The sequence below is a fragment of the Lissotriton vulgaris genome, chromosome 6 (assembly GCF_964263255.1).
Source record: "Lissotriton vulgaris chromosome 6, aLisVul1.2, whole genome shotgun sequence".
NCBI lineage: Eukaryota > Metazoa > Chordata > Amphibia > Caudata > Salamandridae > Lissotriton > Lissotriton vulgaris.
This window is the reverse complement of record NC_141694.1, coordinates 1903687073-1903707805: the sequence shown is the minus strand read 5'-3', so window position 1 is coordinate 1903707805 and position 20733 is coordinate 1903687073. Positions and strand designations below refer to the sequence as shown.

Genomic DNA, 20733 nt, shown 5'->3' with positions numbered 1-20733 from the left:
CAACAGAGTTTCTGAATTAAGCAGACCACTCTTACCCAGTCAAGAGATCAGGGCTTAATCCATCACCGTTATTTAGCTCACTGCATCACCCCAGTTCAGAACCTGGCTATATGCAAATTAGCCTGACCCCGTGCCTCATTGGAACAGGGCAGACCAAACTACCAAGCTAATTCTTCATTGGTAAGGAGACAAGCTTCCGGGGACCGGTTTCTGGCAATTCAGCCGTCGTCGGCCCGGCTTGCTTGAATCTTGGTGGTGCAGTGAGCAAGGGACTCATGTCTGAGTATAACCTGCCACACCTGTAGTGGCCAAAAACGATACAGAAATGGGGGTGGTGATGAACAGAGTGTCTGAATTAAGCAGACCACTCTTACCCAGTCAAGAGATCAGGGCTTAATCCATCACCGTTATTTAGCTCACTGCATCACCCCAGTTCAGAACCTGGCTATATGCAAATTAGCCTGACCCCGTGCCTCATGGGAACAGGGCAGACCAAACTACCAAGCCAATTCTTCACTGGTAAGGAGACAAGCTTCCGGGGACCGGTTTCTGGCATTTCAGCCGTCGTCGGCCCGGCTTGCTTGAATCTCGGTGGTGCAGTGATCAAGGGACTCATGTCCGAGTATACCCTGCCACACCTGTAGTGGCCAAAAACGATACAGAAATGGGGGTGGTGATGAACAGAGTGTCTGAATTAAGCAGACCACTCTTACCCAGTCAAGAGATCAGGGCTTAATCCATCACCGTTATTTAGCTCACTGCATCACCCCTTTTCAGAACCTGGCTATATGCAAATTAGCCTGACCCCGTGCCTCATGGGAACAGGGCAGACCAAACTACCAAGCCAATTCTTTACTGGTAAGGAGACAAGCTTCCGGGGACCGGTTTCTGGCATTTCAGCCGTCGTCGGCCCGGCTTGCTTGAATCTTGGTGGTGCAGTGAGCAAGGGACTCATGTCTGAGTATACCCTGCCACACCTGTAGTGGCCAAAAACGATACAGAAAAGGGGGTGGTGATGAACAGTGTCTGAATTAAGCAGACCACTCTTACCCAGTCAAGAGATCAGGGCTTAATCCATCACCGTTATTTAGCTCACTGCATCACCTCAGTTCAGAACCTGGCTATATGCAAATTAGCCTGACCCCGTGCCTCATGGGAACAGGGCAGACCAAACTACCAAGCCAATTCTTCACTGGTAAGGGGACAAGATTCCGGGGACCGCTTTCTGGCATTTCAGCCGTCGTCGGCCCGGCTTGCTTGAATCTTGGTGGTGCAGTGAGCAAGGGACTCATGTAATGCGTCCCCACGGCAGCTCCCTCTGTGATAAAACTGCAGGATCAAAGGCAAGTTGTCGTAAAACCTCGTGCTGCAGACCGGACAGTCTTCCGCTCTGTGAAAGCCGCAGGGTCTCCTTTAATTGTCAACAGACAGCTGTCAAAGTGAATCTAGTCACATCTGTTTATTTCCAAAGCCCTACTTCCTTCCGGCAGCTGTGGGGCGCAGCCAGTAATGTGCTGTGGCTCCTCACACGTTTCAACTCCTTCTAATGTATATAAAGCAATAACTGGCCGATAATTAATAGTGCAATGTCCAGTGGCTCTCAATATTAAAGTAATTTACTTAGCGCTGACGCTAAAAGGTGGTTTTAAATAAATAAATGTTGCCCCATGGAATGGATTACAGGTAGGAGACAGAGGTGAGTGGCTTACCTATGATTAAGCAATTTGTGCATGGTTTTGCCACACACACACACACCAACACACACATACCCCCCACACACACACAACCACACACACACACACAACCCCCCACACACACAACCCCACACACCACCCCACACCCAACCCCACACCCACACAACCCCACAATCCCACACCCACACAACCCCACACACACACACACACAACCACATACACACAACCACACACACACACACACAACAACACACCAGGATAGCAAAACATAGCATAGCAAAACAAAACATAGCATAGCATAACAACACATAGCATAGCATAACAAAACATAGTATAGCATAACAAAACACAAAAAACATAGCATAACAAAACACAACAAAACATAGCATAGCTTAACAAAACACAACATATCATAGCATAGCAAAACATATCATATCAAACACAACAAAACATAGCATAACAAAACATAGCATAGCATAACAAAGCATAGCATAGCAAAGCATGGCATAGCATAGAAAAGCATAGCATAGCAAAACATAGCATAGCAAAACATAGCATAGCAAAACATAGCATAGCATAACAAAACACAGCATAGCATAGCATAACAAATCAAAGCATAGGGTAGCAAAACATAGCACAACAAAACATAGGATAGCAAAACAAAACATAGCATAACATAACAAAACAGCATAACAAACATAGCAAAACACAATAAAACATAGCATAGCTTAACAAAACGCAATACATCATAGCATAGCAAAACATAGTGTAGCATATCAAACACAACACCACATAGCATAGCATAACAAAGCGTAGCGAAACATAGCATAGCATAACAAAACATAGCATAACAAAACACAGCTTAGGATAGCAAAACATAGCATAGCATAACAAAACATAGCATAACAAAACACAGCTTAGGATAGCAAAACATAGCATAGCATAACAAAACAAAACATAGGATAGCAAAACAAAACATAGGATAGCAAAACATAGCATAGCAAACAGCATCACTCAGCACCACCACACCATCACTCAGGGGCACCACAACATCACTATGCGCTACCACTGCATCACTGAACCCCACTGCATCACTTGTCGCCACCACAACATCACTCAGCGCCACCACAGCATAAATCTGTGCAACCATTCAACAACTGGTTCAAATATGTTCTCTTAATGTTTCAAGATTTATTACAAATGTCACAAAAATATGTTAATATTTCACTTCTGTTCTCGGATTTTCGTCACAATAAAATACACTGAAAATAATTATTTACAAACGTTTAAGCTATTGCCATTATAAATTACAATAACTTTTATTTAAGTATTAATTATTAAAAAAAATTAAAAGCCATTGTTATTTGTAATATCAATACATGTAAGTCACGTAAGTACAACACATATTGCATTACAAATGCTATAGATGTCACATTTGCAAAATATATATCTATTGCCATTGTAAATGACAAAGCTACTAATTAAGCTATTTTCAAAACCAACACATAAATAAAAAGGTGTCATTTACAATACCAATAGCTCAAACTTTCCTAATGCGAGACCTATTGCATTGCAAATGCTTGTTTAATGGAGTTCCCTCCACCCAAGCTATTTATTGCTTGTGTAGTGTACATTGGACCAGGGGTGTGTTCTTTTCAGTGCTTGCATGCATTCTCTGCTGTTTGTGTCATTGGATGGTTGTCCATCACCTGACTGGTTGTGTCAACGGTCCATGGCATGGTGAAGATGCCTCTGTTTTAATAATGGAGGTATCACTTTTTGACCTTTTTAGTTAAGGCAAGTTTGTTTTGAGTTTCTTTACTTTAACCTCTTGCATGCTCATGATGGTCTCCCGGCCGTCATACATCACGGTTGGCGTGTGCGCATGACGGCCGGGAGCCATCCGAATCCTGCCCGCCGTCTATTTCTCCCGTGCAGCGCGGAAAAATAACCCGCATCCAAGGAGTTAAGGAAGCCCCCATCCCCACCCCAGTGAAAACTTTTTCACTGAAAATTGTAAGTGAAATCATAGACTGTCCTGTTTATTTATAATGAATAATAAATACTAAATGTTATTGCTAGAACGAAAAGTCTAGACCAAGTTTCCTTTGTTATCACCTTCGCTGCTAAGGGTTTTCCCCTCCAGTGCTGACTTTTTTGAAAGCTCCTTTATTCATGACGAGCTCAGCTCGTCATCAGCACAGCTCCACTGTGCCTCATGACGAGCTGAGCTCGTCATGAGCATCGAAGGGGTTAAATACCGACCCCTTATTTAGAAGGGAGAAATTCTTCAATCTGTTTCCCGCAAGTTGTTGGATTGAGACTAGAGTTTTAAGGTTTTGATTAACGGAATGTTGATTAAACAGTAAATCTCGCCAGAATTATGAGGAATGGTCATGGCGATGAAAGATTTCATGAGTCCCATTGAAATGTTTAATGTTTTTAGGTTGAGCCTGGGCAGCGCAGGCGCTGCTCTACGAGACATACTGTATTGGAGTATATAATTGAAGCCAAACCCATATTTGTCATTGGCTTGTGTCATTGTCCTTCGTAAATATGGCTTCTGATTGGTTAATAGGCTTGTTAGTCCCTCCTTTTTCCTGCCTCGTCTTCATTTGTAACCTTCCATGGCGACTGGCCCTTTTACTTCACTTGTTACACGTATGCTTTAATTAGAGCCTGGGGGCATTATTTTCTTATTTGGTTTTCTTCTACCTGATGTTGCAGGCAGGAATCGCTTTCTCTCTCAATGCTTTTTTTAGGTCGAGCTAGAAAGCGCATCTGTCTCTACGAGACCTGCTGTAATCGGTCTGTGGACATAAAGTCCGACCCCTTTCTTGACATTAGTTTTCATATGTCTATGTCAGCGTCCTTCAAAAATCCCTGCTTGCTAGTCGTCAGTCCTGCATCTTTGTCCCTCCTTTCTCTCTTGTGTTCCTCCCACAGAGCAGGGACTTACTACTGTCTCATTCCACTATATTTCTTTTTCTGTTCTTGAGGGACTATTTTTTAGTTTGGATTCCTGCTCTGTTATTGTTTGTCTGTGTTCAACTTCAGCTCCCTACCTGCTTATATTTAAATATATGTGTCAGTCCTATGCCCTCTCAATGCCACAGTTACATTACTGCTGCCTCCCCTGCCGTGCTTCCTGCTCCGTTGCTTGAAGTTTATTTAGGTTTATTTAACTTGTGGCACTTTTAGAAGTTCGCCATCAGTTGGGCTTTGTTTTGGTAGAATAGCTTGGTTTGGGCTTCCTTCTAAGGTGGGATTTGACTTGTTTTTTTTCCTGCCTGCCTCTGCTCACTTCTTATTTGTCTGTGCACTTAATATTCCTGTGCTCTCCACCCCCAACCCCTCCCACGATAGTGCTTGTGTGGGCCCCCACCACCCCCTCCGATATCGATCAATCCTTATTATATGGTTTTTAGTGCACTTTAAGGCTAAGAACATTTCCAGGATCATTCACAGGATGTTGAACCGACTGCTGAGGCTCAAACACGAATCCCCAGCTCTGACTGCAGAGCCACGTCCTCTCGCTCTGGGGATCCCTGCTGGAGTCGCTCTTTGTTCGCCTCAAGCCACGCATTCGCAGCAGCTCGCTCTTAGGCTTTTTGTTTCATTCCGTAGTGCTTTGCAAAAGCACCAGCTACATTACACATTTCAGTTTCATATTTTTGATACACACGGGAGATTACTTGGCAGCTCAGGACATTCCTTGTCTTGAACAGAGCTGCTGATTAATCTCCTCATGTCTACAAAAATATGAATATGTCATTGGGTGATGCTACTGGTGCTCGCTGCTTAGAGGAAATGCTCTGATCCCTTGGCAGGCTCTGTTTTTATCAGATGCTGATGTCAGCAGCACAATCAACGACAGAGATCAGATGGCTGATTAAATGTGTTAAATATCAACCTGGAGCCATGGTTTAAAGATCTTCAAAGGGACTGGGGGCTTGTTTCTACATGTGGGGCTTGATGGGGGAGGGGGCAAGGGAACGTAGAGAAGACTATTGGTAATAACCCATCAGGTTTATTGGCGGCGCTTACCCGTATTCTATTTTTTGGTACATTTTCTATTAAGGAGCGCCCATCACCAAGACCCAGCACTACCTAAATTAGAATACAAATACAGTGAGTACATTTTATTTTAATTTTATCAAAATAAGATTTACTGTCCCACTTTTACATAAAATAAATGTTGTCTGTTACAGCTTCACTTTCTACTTCTTGTGTGCGTTTGCTTGAAGGGAGGGTGGGTGTAGTTTCTCTTGCCTGTCAGTTGCGTGAAGTCAGAGGGGGCCGCATGCTGTAACTGCTGCCTCGGCCTTGCGTGTAAAGATGGACCTAATGACTCGGCGCGCCCCTCCAGATGCAAAGCCCCCATGTCCGATACAGCTATTCTCCCTCTCCTACATTCTTATGTTCCAGCTCGCCCACCCTCCATATCAAACGTGCAACAAATTGAATCCATCGCCACGGATCCCCTCAGGGAACCTAGGCCTAACACCAGAGCCCTAAATAAGAACAGCTTCAGGCGAGTCACCACCACGCTTCCCGCTTCAACAGACGCCATCACTAGTCTCAAATGTGTGCTCCTAAATTGTAGATCGGCAGCTAAACATGCTGAGGACATTGCAGATCTCACCCTGGTGCAGGATCTTGTCCTTGCAATGCTGACTGCAACCTGCCTTAATGACTCAACTACCCCCTTCTTGGACCTCTTAATACGGCCCAACTATGACATTATTAGGTTGGACAGATCCCTAGGGCGAGGTGGAGGCATTGAATGTTTACATCTTACAGTGAAGGTACTTCAGACTGACCTTCTGCCATCCTGTGAATACCTATGCATTGAAGTGACTGGGGGCAACAATCACCCCTGCAAACTGCACACTTTTTACCACCCCCCTCGCAACAACCTTCCCAACAGAGAACAGATCATGGACATTATCTCAGCTAACGTACACTCCCACGGCTCCCAAATCTTCCTGGGAGACTTCACCCTCCATTGGAATGATGTAAATAATGGGGTGGTCATTAGCCTCAAATCCTTCCTTCTTGACCTTAACCTAATTCAAATCTGTGACAGCCCCACGCGTATCAAAGGAGCTACCTTAGATCTCGTCATTGGTAAGCCCAACTCCCTCCTCCTGGATTCTATCCGCCCTTGTGATTGGACAGATCACTGTTACATCACTTTCCGTATCAGCACAAGAACCCAAAACAGTTGAAAAGATGCCTATGGAATGTCAACTCACATGATCTGACTGCTCTCTGTGATAACATCCTGCCCTCACCACCGAACACGTCGGATGTCCACGAACATACAGCCCATTTTAACCATGCATTGCGTAATGTCCTAGACTCGGTCGACCCACTACAGCTCAAAAGAATCCCCTCCAAACGCTCCAAACCATGGTTTACCGATAGTCTTGATTCAGAAAGGAGAAACCTAAGACTTGCTGAAAGGCTGTGGAGGTCCAATCCATCCCTCGAGCATCTGTACCACCTAAGATCCCTGAGAAGCTCCTATAATAAACACATCAGATGCTCGAAGGCCACTTTTTTCAGAACTCAGAACAAGCAAAAAAAGTCCTAAAAAACTGCTCAAACTCATCAAGTCCCAAGTCAATAGTTATCCGAACTCTGCATTACTGGGTCAAGGGACCTTGCCCAATTGCGAAGAATTTGCACATTTCTTCATAGATAGGACCAGTAGCATTGAAACAGAACTACGATCCGCCTGTAACCACTTTCCGATCAGACCACCAACGCCCCTATGCCCACCTAGTAGTAAGTGCATGGTTCAAGCGTTCCCAAACCTCCCCAAAAATAACGTCTCCTAGAGTCTCTTCCAATCCTTGGATGAATGCACTATACGCAAAACGCTGACGACTCTGAAACCTTCCAACCAATACAATGACCCGTTGCCATCAATCCTTTTCCCGGATGTTAGATCTTCCCTACTAACATAGTGGACTAAGATAGTCAATGCATCACTGCGGCAAGGTGTTATTCCAGATTGCCTAAAACGGGGCAAGTCACTCCGATTTTAAATAAACCGTCTGCGGATCCCTCGGACCTTCATAACTTCCGCCCAATCTCCAACATACCCACCTTAGCAAAGCTCCTGTAGAAATGTGTGCATGCCCAAATCTGCAACCATATCAACCATTTCCAACTCCTTGACCATTGCCAATCTGGTTTCCGCTTGGGCCGTAGCACAGAGTCGGCCCTAACGCACATTGTCGATGACGCTTTAAGAATGTTGGACCACGATGAGTCGTGCCTACTGATCCTTCTTGACCTTTCGTCAGCATTTGACACTGTCAAACATGATACTCTAATTGACCTCCTGGAACAAAGGATGGGGTTGTCAGGGCCTGTGCTTAATTGGTTCTCCTCATTCCTCCTGACTAGATCCCAACGCTTCAAGGTGAACCAATCCCTGTCCCATCCTGCACCGGCTTCGCTGGGGGTTCCCCAAGGTTCAGCACTCTCTCCCACGCTCTTTAACCTGTTCATGGAGCCTCTAACAGAAATGCTCAAATCATCCAGCATTTAATATCACATGTATGCAGATGATACTCAACTATACCTGAAGATCGCCTCCCCTGAGGACATTCAGTCCCTCAACTCAGTTCTATTGGAACCACAAAGCTGTCTGACAGTCAAGTCAAGTCAGGAGATTTGTATAGCGCGCTACATACCCGGAGGGTCTCAAGGCGCTGGGAGAAGGGAGGGGAATTACTTGTCAAATATCCAAGTTTTAAGTTGCTTTCTGAATGCTAGGTGGTTCTAAGTGAGACGAAGGTGAGTGGGGAGTGAGTTCCAGGTTTTAGCTGCGAGGTAGGAGAAGGATCTACCTCCCATGGTGGTTTTATTGATGCGAGGAACGGTAGCAAGGGCTTGGTTGGAAGAGCGTAGTTGGCGAGAGGGGGTGTAGAAGGAAAGTTGTGTGTTGAGGCATTCGGGTCCAAGTTCGTAGAGTGCTTTGTGAGCGTGGGTTAGGAGTCGGAAAGTAATCCTCTTATTGACGGGGAGCCAGTGGAGGTTTTTCAGGTGGCTAGAGATGTGGTCTTTACGCGGGATGTCTAGTATGAGTCTGGCTGATGCGTTCTGGATGCATTGGAGTTTTTTCTGGAGTTTTGTGGTGATACCGGCGTATAGGGTGTTTCCGTAGTCCAGGCGACTTGTAACCAGTGCATGAGTGACTGTTTTTCTGGTTTCGGTGGGGATCCAGCGAAATGTTTTTTTGAGCATGCGGAGAATGTTGAAGCATGATGATGAAACGGCGTTGACTTGTCTGTTCATAGAGAGTGAGGAGTCCAGGATGACGCCCATGTTCCGTGCGTGGTCCGTCAGGATGGGTGCTTTTCCAAGGGCCTCTGGCCACCAAGAGTCATCCCAAGCGGAGGGGGAGGTACCTAAGATAAGGACTTCTGTTTTGTCTGAGTTCAGTTTCAGACGGCTGTGCTTCATCCACTTGGCTACTTCTTTCATTCCTTCATGTAGGTTGGTTTTGACGGTGTTAGGGTCTTTGGTGAGTGATAGGATCAGTTGAGTGTCGTCAGCGTAGGAGATGATGTTGAGGTTGTGTTGGCGTGCGATGGTCGCGAGGGGGCTCATGTATACGTTGAAGAGGGTGGGACTGAGTGAGGAACCTTGGGGTACACCGCAGATGACTTCAGTGGCCTCAGACTTGACTGGTGGGAGGCGGACTCTCTGGGATCTTCCGGTGAGGAATGAGGTGATCCATTCCAGGGCTTTTCCTTGGATTCCGATGTTTCTGAGGCGCTGTGGAAGGGAACTATGGCAGACTGTGTCGAAGGCTGCGGAGAGGTCGAGGAGGATGAGGGCGACTGTGTCTCCATTGTCCAGTAGAGTTCGAATGTCATCTGTGGCTGCGATGAGGGCGGTCTCCGTGCTGTATTTGGCTCAGAAGCCGGACTGTGAGGAGTCGAGGGATTTGTTGGTTTCGAGGAAGGCGGCGGGCTGGTTGTTGACGGCTTTCTCGATGACTTTGGCCGGGAATGGTAGGAGCGAGATGGGTCGGTAGTTTTTGAGTTCGGTGGGGTCAGCTGTGGGTTTTTTCAGAAGGGCGCTGAGTTCGGCGTGTTTCCAGCTTTCCGGGAAGGTGGTGGAGTTGAGGGAGCAGTTGATGACGTCTCGGAGGTGTGGTGCTATGATGGAATCAGCTTTGTTGAAGATGTGGTGAGGGCATGGGTCTTTGGGGGATCCTGAGTGGATTGAGTTCATCAGGCGGATGGTGTCCTCAGTGGAGATTGGGTTCCAGTCATTAAGGATGTTCAGGGGGGGTGAAGGTACGGCAGAAGGTTGGGTGGGTTGGTCTCCGGGTTGGTTGTCGAAGCCGTTGTGGATGTCTGCGATTTTGTTGTGGAAGAAGGAAGCTAGGGAGTCGCAGAGGGTTTGAGAGGGGGTGATGTCGTTGGAGTTGGCTGAGGGGTTGGTGAATTCTTTGACGATGTTGAATAATTCCCTGCGGTTGTGGGCATTGTTATCTAGTCGGTCTTTGAATGCGGCTTTCTTGGCAGTCCGGATCAGTTGGTGGTGTATGCGGGTGGCGTTTTTGAAGGCGTCCCTGGTGATGGTGTTTGGGTCTTTTTTCCAGGCCTTCTCGAGGGAGCGACATAGTTTCTTCGATTTCTTAAGATCATCGTTGAACCAGGAGGCGTTTTTGCTGCCTAGTTTGATTTGACGTTTTTTCAACGGTGCTAGGATGTCGGCGCTGTTGGATAGCCATTGGGTGAGGTTAATGGCTGTTTATCGGGGTTTGAGGAGAGGACAGGGGGGTTTTGAAGAAGCGATGAGGAGATCTGGTCGATGGTTATTTTGTTCCAGTTTCTTCGCAGAGTAGGTTGAGGATGGTTGTGAGTGGTAGTTTTATTGTAGAAAAAGTGTACGCAGCTGTGGTCCGTCCAATGGAGAGTAGTGGTGTGACTGAAGGAGACATGTTTGCTGGAGGTGAGAATGGGGTCGAGTGTGTGACCTGCGATGGGGGTGGGCGTAGTGACAAGTTGTTTGAGTCCGCGGTTGGCAAGATTGTCCAGAAGGGAGGTGGCGTTGCTGTCGTTGCTCTTATCCAGCTGAAACTAAATGCGCTAAAAACAGAATTCCTCCTTATCTCACCCCATAAGCAATCACCGGACATTGAACAATGGTTGAACCAGCTTACGGCTCTTAACTGCAGACCTCACCTCATTGACTCTACATCCTCACTTGGTATCATACTAGACAAGAGTTTGAACATGCAAAAACACATAAGTTCCCTCACCAAATGAGCGAACTTCCAACTCCACATCCTTAGGAAGCTCAAACCTTAACCCCCTGCTAATGACCTAAAGGTTGCAGTGCAAGCATCGGTGATCGCAAAGCTGGACTATGGCAGTGCTACGCTGTGTGGCCTGCCCAGAGTGATAACAGCTTCCCTTAGGGTGACCCTCAATGCTGTGGCCAGGCTTGTTACGGGCACAAATTCAACCACATCTCTCCGGACCTGCTAGCTCTGAAATGGCTCCCCTATGAAGCTCGGATACAGCTGAAAATTGCATGCATGATACACCAAGCCATCCACCTCAAGACCCCGATGTACCTCGCTCAGAAACTGGAGCTCTCATGTGGTTCAAGAGCCTCTAGAAGTGCCAGCACCCTATTACTTAAACCACAAATATTCAAGAAAAAATAGACCTATAATCGATCATTTACAGGTATGGCGCCAAGGATCTGAAACTCTCTTCCCCCCCGAAGTCAGGATGATTCCCTTCACCTGCCCTCTCCAAATCAGAAGTTAAAGAGCTCTTGATGAAGAAATATCTGCCTCAGTCTCCCTTCCCCACTTGACTCCAGGGCCTTTTGACGCGGCTCTGTGCCCTAGATGCTAGGTTCTTGAGAATGTTGGACATTCTAAGTTTATGTACCTGTCGATATGCTGATTATTTGTATTTCCATGTGCTCGTCCTACAGCATAATCTGTAAAGCGCTTCGATACCCTTGGTGGTCATGTTTGTGCTATATAAAACTTAAAAAATAAATAAATAAATACCAGTACACTTAAAACTCGTAAGTCACCCCTCTCGCAGGCCTTATCAATCCTGAAGGCCGGGTGCACTGTGTTTGTGTAAGAGGGTGCTCCTGCATGAGCAGGGCACCTCTGCAACCTTCGGAACCAATTCTCCCGGGCTATACATGGTACCACCAGACATATAGGTTAAGTGGCATTATAACCAATCAGTAAATGCTAACTTTGTAACTACTGTTTAGAAACATGTCTTGTTTGGTGTCAAACACCTTGGAATCGTACCTACACGCCAGTAGCTGGCGTGGGAGGTGTGATTCCTCCCCTCAGAACCGAGGTTCTGGGCGTACATAAGTCTACCGGTACCAACTCTCTATAGCCTCACAGCTCAAAAAGGATGCTGCCAGCCACAGACACCGGGCTTCCCTCCTGCTGCTGACCGATAACCGCAGCGGAGGAAGCCCAACAAAAGGTATCCTGTCACAGGGAGGTGTTACCACCTCCCTGACAGGAGTTTGTGTATTGGGGCTCGGTGGGGGCACTGTTCGTGCCAGATAGACTGCACGTATGCCACATTTGGTGTTCTCGTGCATAGTCCAGTTCAAACCAGTTCTGGGAGCACCCTGCTCCTGCTCTGGTGTGAAACTGGACAAAGGACATGGGTGTAGCCGCCCCACTGTACTGACACTCCCAGAGGAGGGTCCCTAGAATCTGTCCTTCCCTCCCGTGGGTATAAAAGGGGATATCTGGCTACAGGACTTTGGACATTATTCTGAAACTGAAGATTCTGAGGAAACCAGTAAGCTGACCGTCTGGACATCGCTGGACCTCCCATGGGCTCAACTTCATCTTCCCTCACCGTCCTTGACTACTCCAAGTTCCAAATCCACTCGGGCTCCGTGCAGGACCCCATGGGACTTCAAAGACCTCCTCAGCATCTGCCTTGGAGTAAAGGAGTTACTCCCCTCAGAAGCAGGCACCGCAACTCATTTCTCTGGTTGCTGACCCCCAGCTCCTGTGGACTCCAACGTCAGCAGCACCAGAGAAGGGTCACTGAAGGTCCTGAGGTTGTGCCGGCCATTGCACGAAGTTTGAGGGCACCAACTGTCGAGGGGACACCTCAGTGCACCGTGTGGTAGTGTAGCAGTCAAACTTGTGCTTCGGGCTAAGTTTAGCCCTGACCCCAGTGCATCTTTTCCTTGAAGGATTCCAGCATCCTTGCACTCTGTGCACTGCCACCTGGTCTCCTGTGAATCCGCCTGTGATACCCTCGCGACTCCTGTGCCTCCGGCCTGTGGGTCCACTTGAGGGTCAATCTTGATTTACGTGGGCTCCCCTGGTTGCTCCAGGCTTGCCCTGACTCTCCTTACTTTTGTGAGTCTCCTGTGCTGAACCAACACAGATCTGCATCTTCCTGTTATCTGCCGCTGTCAAGGCTTGTTTGGTGCTCCAGCCTGACACCGACCCCTCAGCACTTGACATCCAATGTGGAACAGCTCGCTTCCAGATGTGGAACAGCTCGCTAGTCCAAGATGTCTCTGGGTCCTCGCATCTGAAGAGATACGATCATCGTCAACCATCCTGAAGCATCCGAAATGGGTGGGCATTTGTCTTCTGAGCCCCTGGTCACTCCTAAAGTGACCTAGACTCTGTCCCCTCTGCTTTCAGGTTCCACACATCACGAATCCAGGCTTGCGTACTTCCGGACACTCTTCACCTTCACAGCTGCAGTTCTTCAGGGTGCTCCATGGAAAATGCCGGCGGCTTCGGACGCCATTTGACACCTATGCACCCGGCTCCTCTGGTTTAGGTAAAGTGGGTGCTTCTGTATCCACGGGTGGGTTGGCTGTAGAACCTCCTATATTCAAAGGGAATTCCTCAAAGTCCTGCTAGAAGTGTCCAATTTCTTTAAAATTGCAAACACGACTTTCCCTATTGAATTGCACGTAGTCCGCGGCTGTGTAGTCACACTGCACCCGTTCTCCAAGGGGTCCCTAACTACTTACCTTGGGTGGTTCTTTGGGGTCCTAGCCAATCTACACCTCTCAGACTAGGTCTGAGTCGGATTCGTGTTTCTTATACCACTTTCTTAGTATACGGTTTGGTCTCCCCCTGAAGCCCACTGTGTATTGTGCTAGTTACGTTTGATTCTTTGCAACTGTATTATTTGAATTGTGTTCAATTGTGTTCTATCCTCGTGTTGAGGGTACTAAAGAGTGTTAAATAATAAATACATATTTTTATAACGACTCTGTGCTTCCCTTTTCAGTCCAGCAACACTATAAGATTGTCTCTGGTAAAACAAGCTGCTTTACATTCCTTCAAGACTTAGCCTGAAGGCTGCTCTCCACAGCTACCACTAGGATAGCTTTCAATAAAGGTTGTCTTTAACCTATCATCAATAAGGGTTGTTTGGACTGGTGCAACGTGCCTACTTTAATTAGTGGACAGCAAATACCAGGCCAACTTCTCACAATCCCCACTCTCCCCACCTTCACCACACCATACCTTAGTTAGCTCAGACCTTCCATCGGTCATCCACACTACTGTTCGTTGTCTACAAGGAAGGTTAAATTCCTCTATTTATTGTTAATATGGACTTTTGTCTACTCCTCATGTAACCTTTGTTTTCGCTGCTGGTTTAATTCTGTCTAGCGATTTACATATATATACCTTACTTATCTCCAAGGAGTGTCATCATGTCTACTGTGCACGCCCTTTACTTATTGTCACTATGTATCTTTATCTACACCTAATACAGCTCACGTCATGCATTCTATGCCAATTCTATGAAGCCCTCTAATGCCTTCAGCTCAAGTAAGGATGTGACCTTACAGCTAGAGCAGTCAACCTCGAAGCTGGGGAACCAGCTTCGAGTCTCTGCAACAACGCTCAACATCCTATGATTCTGGGCAAATCACTTAATCTCCCTGTGCCTAAAACAAATAAATGAGTCCATCTCAACTGGTGCTCATGTAAAGCGCGATGACACCTGATATCTCCCTGTCGAGTTCGAGCTATATTAAAAAAAGCATTAGTAAAACTATGCAAAATAATTTCTACAAGATCACGCAAACCCTCCACGGAACCAAGCCGTTGACGCGTCCTACCCCCGGGGAAGTCAGAGTCCGCCATGAGCCGTGCAGCTCAACCCCACTCCACCAAGCACATAGTGGCGCAGCCTGCAACCTCTGAGTGCTACAAAGCCCCACCTTCAGCGCTACATTGAGACTGTATCCACACACACACTAAGAAAGGCGGCAGAAGAAGGGAATCCAGGGGCTGGGAGGGGGCCCTTCCCACGGGGCCCGCGGATGGACAGTCAGCCCCACAGGTGGGGTAACCAGGCGTCCTGGATTTACCTGGACTGTCCCGGCTTTTAACCAGCTTCTCTGGCAGATTTTTGCAATTTTGGCTCATGTCAGTTTTATAGGGGGTCGACTGAAAACAGTGAGATGTGAGATTGTGTGTTCTACAGTTGCGCTAGTTAGCAGCTGTTAAACGGATGCAATTTAATGAACAGGTATGCTGCTGGTTTTAGAAATCACATTTTATTTATTTTCTTAGTGCTTCTTCTTGGTTCCAATGTTTATCAGACTTATTTTTCTGCGCAGCATTAGTGATGTAAAATTGTAGTCCTTCTATTTTTTCAAAAGGTCCCGGTTTTTGGTTCTTAAGCTCTGGTCACCCTACCCACAGGCCTTTCCTGGTGGGGGGCACCAGTCCAAGAACTTGCACCGCCCAGGCACTGATGCATCGGTGCCCATGCTGGGGGCATGGTATCTCCTTTCATACCTTCCGCCCCATCACCTGCTCTATCCCTAGCCCTCCAGCTCCCCCCTAACTCCCCTCTGTAGAAGAGGGGGGCCCGGTCCAGACACATCCCCCTCCCATGGGAGACTCTGTCCCTCACCACCCCTTGTTGTAAATATTTTTGTCCACCCTAAGCGTGGAAGGGTATGCTCAGACATGAGTCCCTTGCTCATTGCACCATCAGGATTCAAGCAAACCGGGCCGAAGACGGCTGTAATGCCAGAAACCGGTCCCCGGGAGCTTGTTTCCTTCCCAGTGTAAGAATTGGCTTTTGTAGTTTGGTTTGCCCTGTTCCCATCATGCACTGGGACAGGAACAGACTAATTTGCATACAGCCAGGTTCTGAAACTGGGATGGTGCAGTGAGCTAAAAAACGGTGTTGGACCTAGCCCTGATCTCTTGACTGGGTGAGAGTTTTCTGCTTAATTCAGAGACTCTGTCCCTCACCACCCCTTGTTGTAAATATTTTTGTCCACCCTAAGCGTGGAAGGGTATGCTCAGACATGAGTCCCTTGCTCATTGCACCATCAGGATTCAAGCAAACCGGGCCGAAGACGGCTGTAATGCCAGAAACCGGTCCCCGGGAGCTTGTTTCCTTCCCAGTGTAAGAATTGGCTTTTGTAGTTTGGTTTGCCCTGTTCCCATCATGCACTGGGACAGGAACAGACTAATTTGCATACAGCCAGGTTCTGAAACTGGGATGGTGCAGTGAGCTAAAAAACGGTGTTGGATCTAGCCCTGATCTCGTGACTGGGTGAGAGTTTTCTGCTTAATTCAGAGACTCTGTCCCTCACCACCCCTTGTTGTAAATATTTTTGTCCACCCTAAGCGTGGAAGGGTATGCTCAGACATGAGTCCCTTGCTCATTGCACCATCAGGATTCAAGCAAACCGGGCCGAAGACGGCTGTAATGCCAGAAACCGGTCCCCGGGAGCTTGTTTCCTTCCCAGTGTAAGAATTGGCTTTTGTAGTTTGGTTTGCCCTGTTCCCATCATGCACTGGGACAGGAACAGACTAATTTGCATACAGCCAGGTTCTGAAACCGGGATGGTGCAGTGAGCTAAAAAACGGTGTTGGATCTAGCCCTGATCTCTTGACTGGGTGAGAGTTTTCTGCTTAATTCAGAGACTCTGTCCCTCACCACCCCTTGTTGTAAATATTTTTGTCCACCCTAAGCGTGGAAGGGTATGCTCAGACATGAGTCCCTTGCTCATTGCACCATCAGGATTCAAGCAAACCGGGCCGAAGACGGCTGTAATGCCAGAAACCGGTCCCCGGGAGCTTGTTTCCTTTCCCAGTGTAAGAATTGGCTTTTGTAGTTTGGTTTGCCCTGTTCCCATCATGCACTGGGACAGGAACAGACTAATTTGCATACAGCCAGGTTCTGAAACTGGGATGGTGCAGTGAGCTAAAAAACGGTGTTGGATCTAGCCCTGATCTCTTGACTGGGTGAGAGTTTTCTGCTTAATTCAGAGACTCTGTCCCTCACCACCCCTTGTTGTAAATATTTTTGTCCACCCTAAGCGTGGAAGGGTATGCTCAGACATGAGTCCCTTGCTCATTGCACCATCAGGATTCAAGCAAACCGGGCCGAAGACGGCTGTAATGCCAGAAACCGGTCCCCGGGAGCTTGTTTCCTTCCCAGTGTAAGAATTGGCTTTTGTAGTTTGGTTTGCCCTGTTCCCATCATGCACTGGGACAGGAACAGACTAATTTGCATACAGCCAGGTTCTGAAACTGGGATGGTGCAGTGAGCTAAAAAACGGTGTTGGATCTAGCCCTGATCTCTTGACTGGGTGAGAGTTTTCTGCTTAATTCAGAGACTCTGTCCCTCACCACCCCTTGTTGTAAATATTTTTGTCCACCCTAAGCGTGGAAGGGTATGCTCAGACATGAGTCCCTTGCTCATTGCACCATCAGGATTCAAGCAAACCGGGCCGAAGACGGCTGTAATGCCAGAAACCGGTCCCCGGGAGCTTGTTTCCTTCCCAGTGTAAGAATTGGCTTTTGTAGTTTGGTTTGCCCTGTTCCCATCATGCACTGGGACAGGAACAGACTAATTTGCATACAGCCAGGTTCTGAAACTGGGATGGTGCAGTGAGCTAAAAAACGGTGTTGGATCTAGCCCTGATCTCTTGACTGGGTGAGTTTTCTGCTTAATTCAGAGACTCTGTCCCTCACCACCCCTTGTTGTTAATATTTTTGTCCACCCTAAGCGTGGAATGGTATGCTCAGACATGAGTCCCTTGCTCATTGCACCATCAGGATTCAAGCAAACCGGGCCGAAGACGGCTGTAATGCCAGAAACCGGTCCCCGGGAGCTTGTTTCCTTCCCAGTGTAAGAATTGGCTTTTGTAGTTTGGTTTGCCCTGTTCCCATCATGCACTGGGACAGGAACAGACTAATTTGCATACAGCCAGGTTCTGAAACTGGGATGGTGCAGTGAGCTAAAAAACTGTGTTGGATCTAGCCCTGATCTCTTGACTGGGTGAGAGTTTTCTGCTTAATTCAGAGACTCTGTCCCTCACCACCCCTTGTTGTAAATATTTTTATCCACCCTAAGCGTCGAAGGGTATGCTCAGACATGAGTCCCTTGCTCATTGCACCATCAGGATTCAAGCAAACCGGGCTGAAGACGGCTGTAATGCCAGAAACCGGTCCCCGGGAGCTTGTTTCCTTCCCAGTGTAAGAATTGGCTTTTGTAGTTTGGTTTGCCCTGTTCCCATCATGCACTGGGACAGGAACAGACTAATTTGCATACAGCCAGGTTCTGAAACTGGGATGGTGCAGTGAGCTAAAAAACGGTGTTGGATCTAGCCCTGATCTCTTGACTGGGTGAGAGTTTTCTGCTTAATTCAGAGACTCTGTCCCTCACCACCCCTTGTTGTAAATATTTTTGTCCACCCTAAGCGTGGAAGGGTATGCTCAGACATGAGTCCCTTGCTCATTGCACCATCAGGATTCAAGCAAACCGGGCTGAAGACGGCTGTAATGCCAGAAACCGGTCCCCCGGAGCTTGTTTCCTTCCCAGTGTAAGAATTGGCTTTTGTAGTTTGGTTTGCCCTGTTCCCATCATGCACTGGGACAGGAACAGACTAATTTGCATACAGCCAGGTTCTGAAACTGGGATGGTGCAGTGAGCTAAAAAACGGTGTTGGATCTAGCCCTGATCTCTTGACTGGGTGAGAGTTTTCTGCTTAATTCAGAGACTCTGTCCCTCACCACCCCTTGTTGTAAATTCCCTTGGGGGATGGGCGCCGAACCAAAGGACGTAACAGACGGTCATCGACATCAATTCTCCAGTATTGGGGTGTCTTTCATAGATTCACATGCTTGAATATTCCCAGTCATCTAAGTGGGAGCCCCACGGTAAATAAAATAGCAATAACAAATATCATATATGTATATAAAAACATAAATACATATGTACAAAAACCATAAATACTCATAAGTACCACAGGTTAGCATAAACACATAGAAACTCCATAGAAAGAAAAAGGCACTAAAATAGCCTATCCATGTCATTATGATAGTCCAAAGTAAAGCCAATCAGGCATCAGCACCCTCTAGAACCTTCTCCCCAGAGGCTCAGGCCTTTAGATTTTCTACCACACGTCGTGTGAAGGGAGTCTCCCAGAGCTCTGCTCCGTTTTCTCTACTTCCTTTTGGATTTCTTTCAACTTTTAGGATGTCTTCAAGTAAGAAGTCTCTTTTACATCCTTGTGCTTCTTGTGTAAAGTTGAGGCTCTTCTCAGAGGACCCACACAAGAAGTGTATTTACTGCCTCTATCCAGACCATGAGGTAGGCAAGTGCAAATTTTGCTGAACTTTTTCATCCAAGACACTTAAGGACATGGAAGGGCGTCTCCTTCTGTGGTGTCAGAGATTAAAGGATAAGGAGGGACCTCTTTCTGACGCAGATATCTTTGCGTCTGGGATGTCTAGAGCCACTTCTAAGCATAGCAGTGTGCAGGAATTGCCCTTTCCTTTCCGCAAAAAGAGGATGCTTCAGCTTCAGGTGGTTACTACAGTGTCTCCACCTCTTCCTGCTAAGCTTATGCCCCTGAGATCTGACACTCAGGCGCCTACGGCTCCTTCAGAGCATGTCTCTACTAAAAAACTTGCCCGTCGACGATATGTCCAACGACGAGATCTGCCGTTTTTGGCTCTTCGACGACAGTGATGACGACTTCTGCCAGTAGTTCGTTGTTGGCGGATGCATTGACGTCTTCAGCGTCAACGTCTTCAGCCTCAACGTTGGTATCTGTGAGGATCAGACCAGTCTGGTTGACGATTCCTATTTCCTCATCGCCGACTAAGAAGGGAGTCTCGTCGATGACCAAGTCTTCGTCGACATATACTGGAAAGAGAGCCTCTTCGTCGGCGGGTGCTCCGTCGACGGTAGCTTCTTCGGCTCCGTCAACAATGGCTTCATCGGCATCAGCTTCGTCGATGGCAGCTCAGTCTGCGGCAACTCCGTAGACGCCGGTCTTGTCGTCGACAGCTTCGTCAACGGTAGCTTCTTTTGTTGTTCCGTCGACGGCGAAACTATCGTCAATGTCTACTTTCGCATCACTACGTCTGGTGCCAGTTTCCACGTCCGACTCCACGTCCGACTCCGCAGCACCTGCCGTTGATCCGTCGTCAAGTGTCTTTGGACCAGCTTCCACTTCCACGACACTCTCAGCCTCCATCACCCCTCTTTGCCACGGGTTCAGAGCAGGACTGATTCAGAGGAGGAGGAAGATGCTAGGTTCCGGGCAGCTCGGAGTCCTTCTGAACTGGTCATTAAGTGTCAGGAGTATGATGACGATCTAGAAGATCTACCTATTCATGAGGAGGAACAGTCTACACAAGTTACCACAGCTCAGATACCGCTTTCCCTCATTTCAAATCTCCAGTACATGTTGGAGGATTATAACAAACGTTTTCCACCATCTCACCACAGCTCTCCTCATACTAAGGCACCTGCTTCTACAGCGGAATCCTTATCTCCTGCGCCACCATGACCATCTGCGCCTTAAGTACAGGTACAGGCAGCTGATAATGAGTATGACGATGATGTTCTCCTGGATCGGGAAGACGGCGCGGTGGATGATGATGGTGGTGGATTGGGACAATTATCAAATCCAAACGCCGTCGCCACCTCCTTCTGCGCCTTTGGATTCCCCTCCCATTGATATCACCCGT

The 20733-nt window shown here is 47.5% G+C and overlaps 1 protein-coding gene across 1 annotated transcript in view; it reads left to right on the top strand.

The window, feature by feature from the left end:
• Positions 1–20733, top strand: part of LOC147709860 (uncharacterized) — a 124416-nt gene that overhangs the window by 71794 nt on the left and 31889 nt on the right. Inside the window, exon 2 of the mRNA XM_086928313.1 lies at positions 5776–5825. The gene's annotated coding sequence lies outside the window, so the exon portion shown is untranslated. The remainder of the gene's footprint in view (positions 1–5775; positions 5826–20733) is intronic.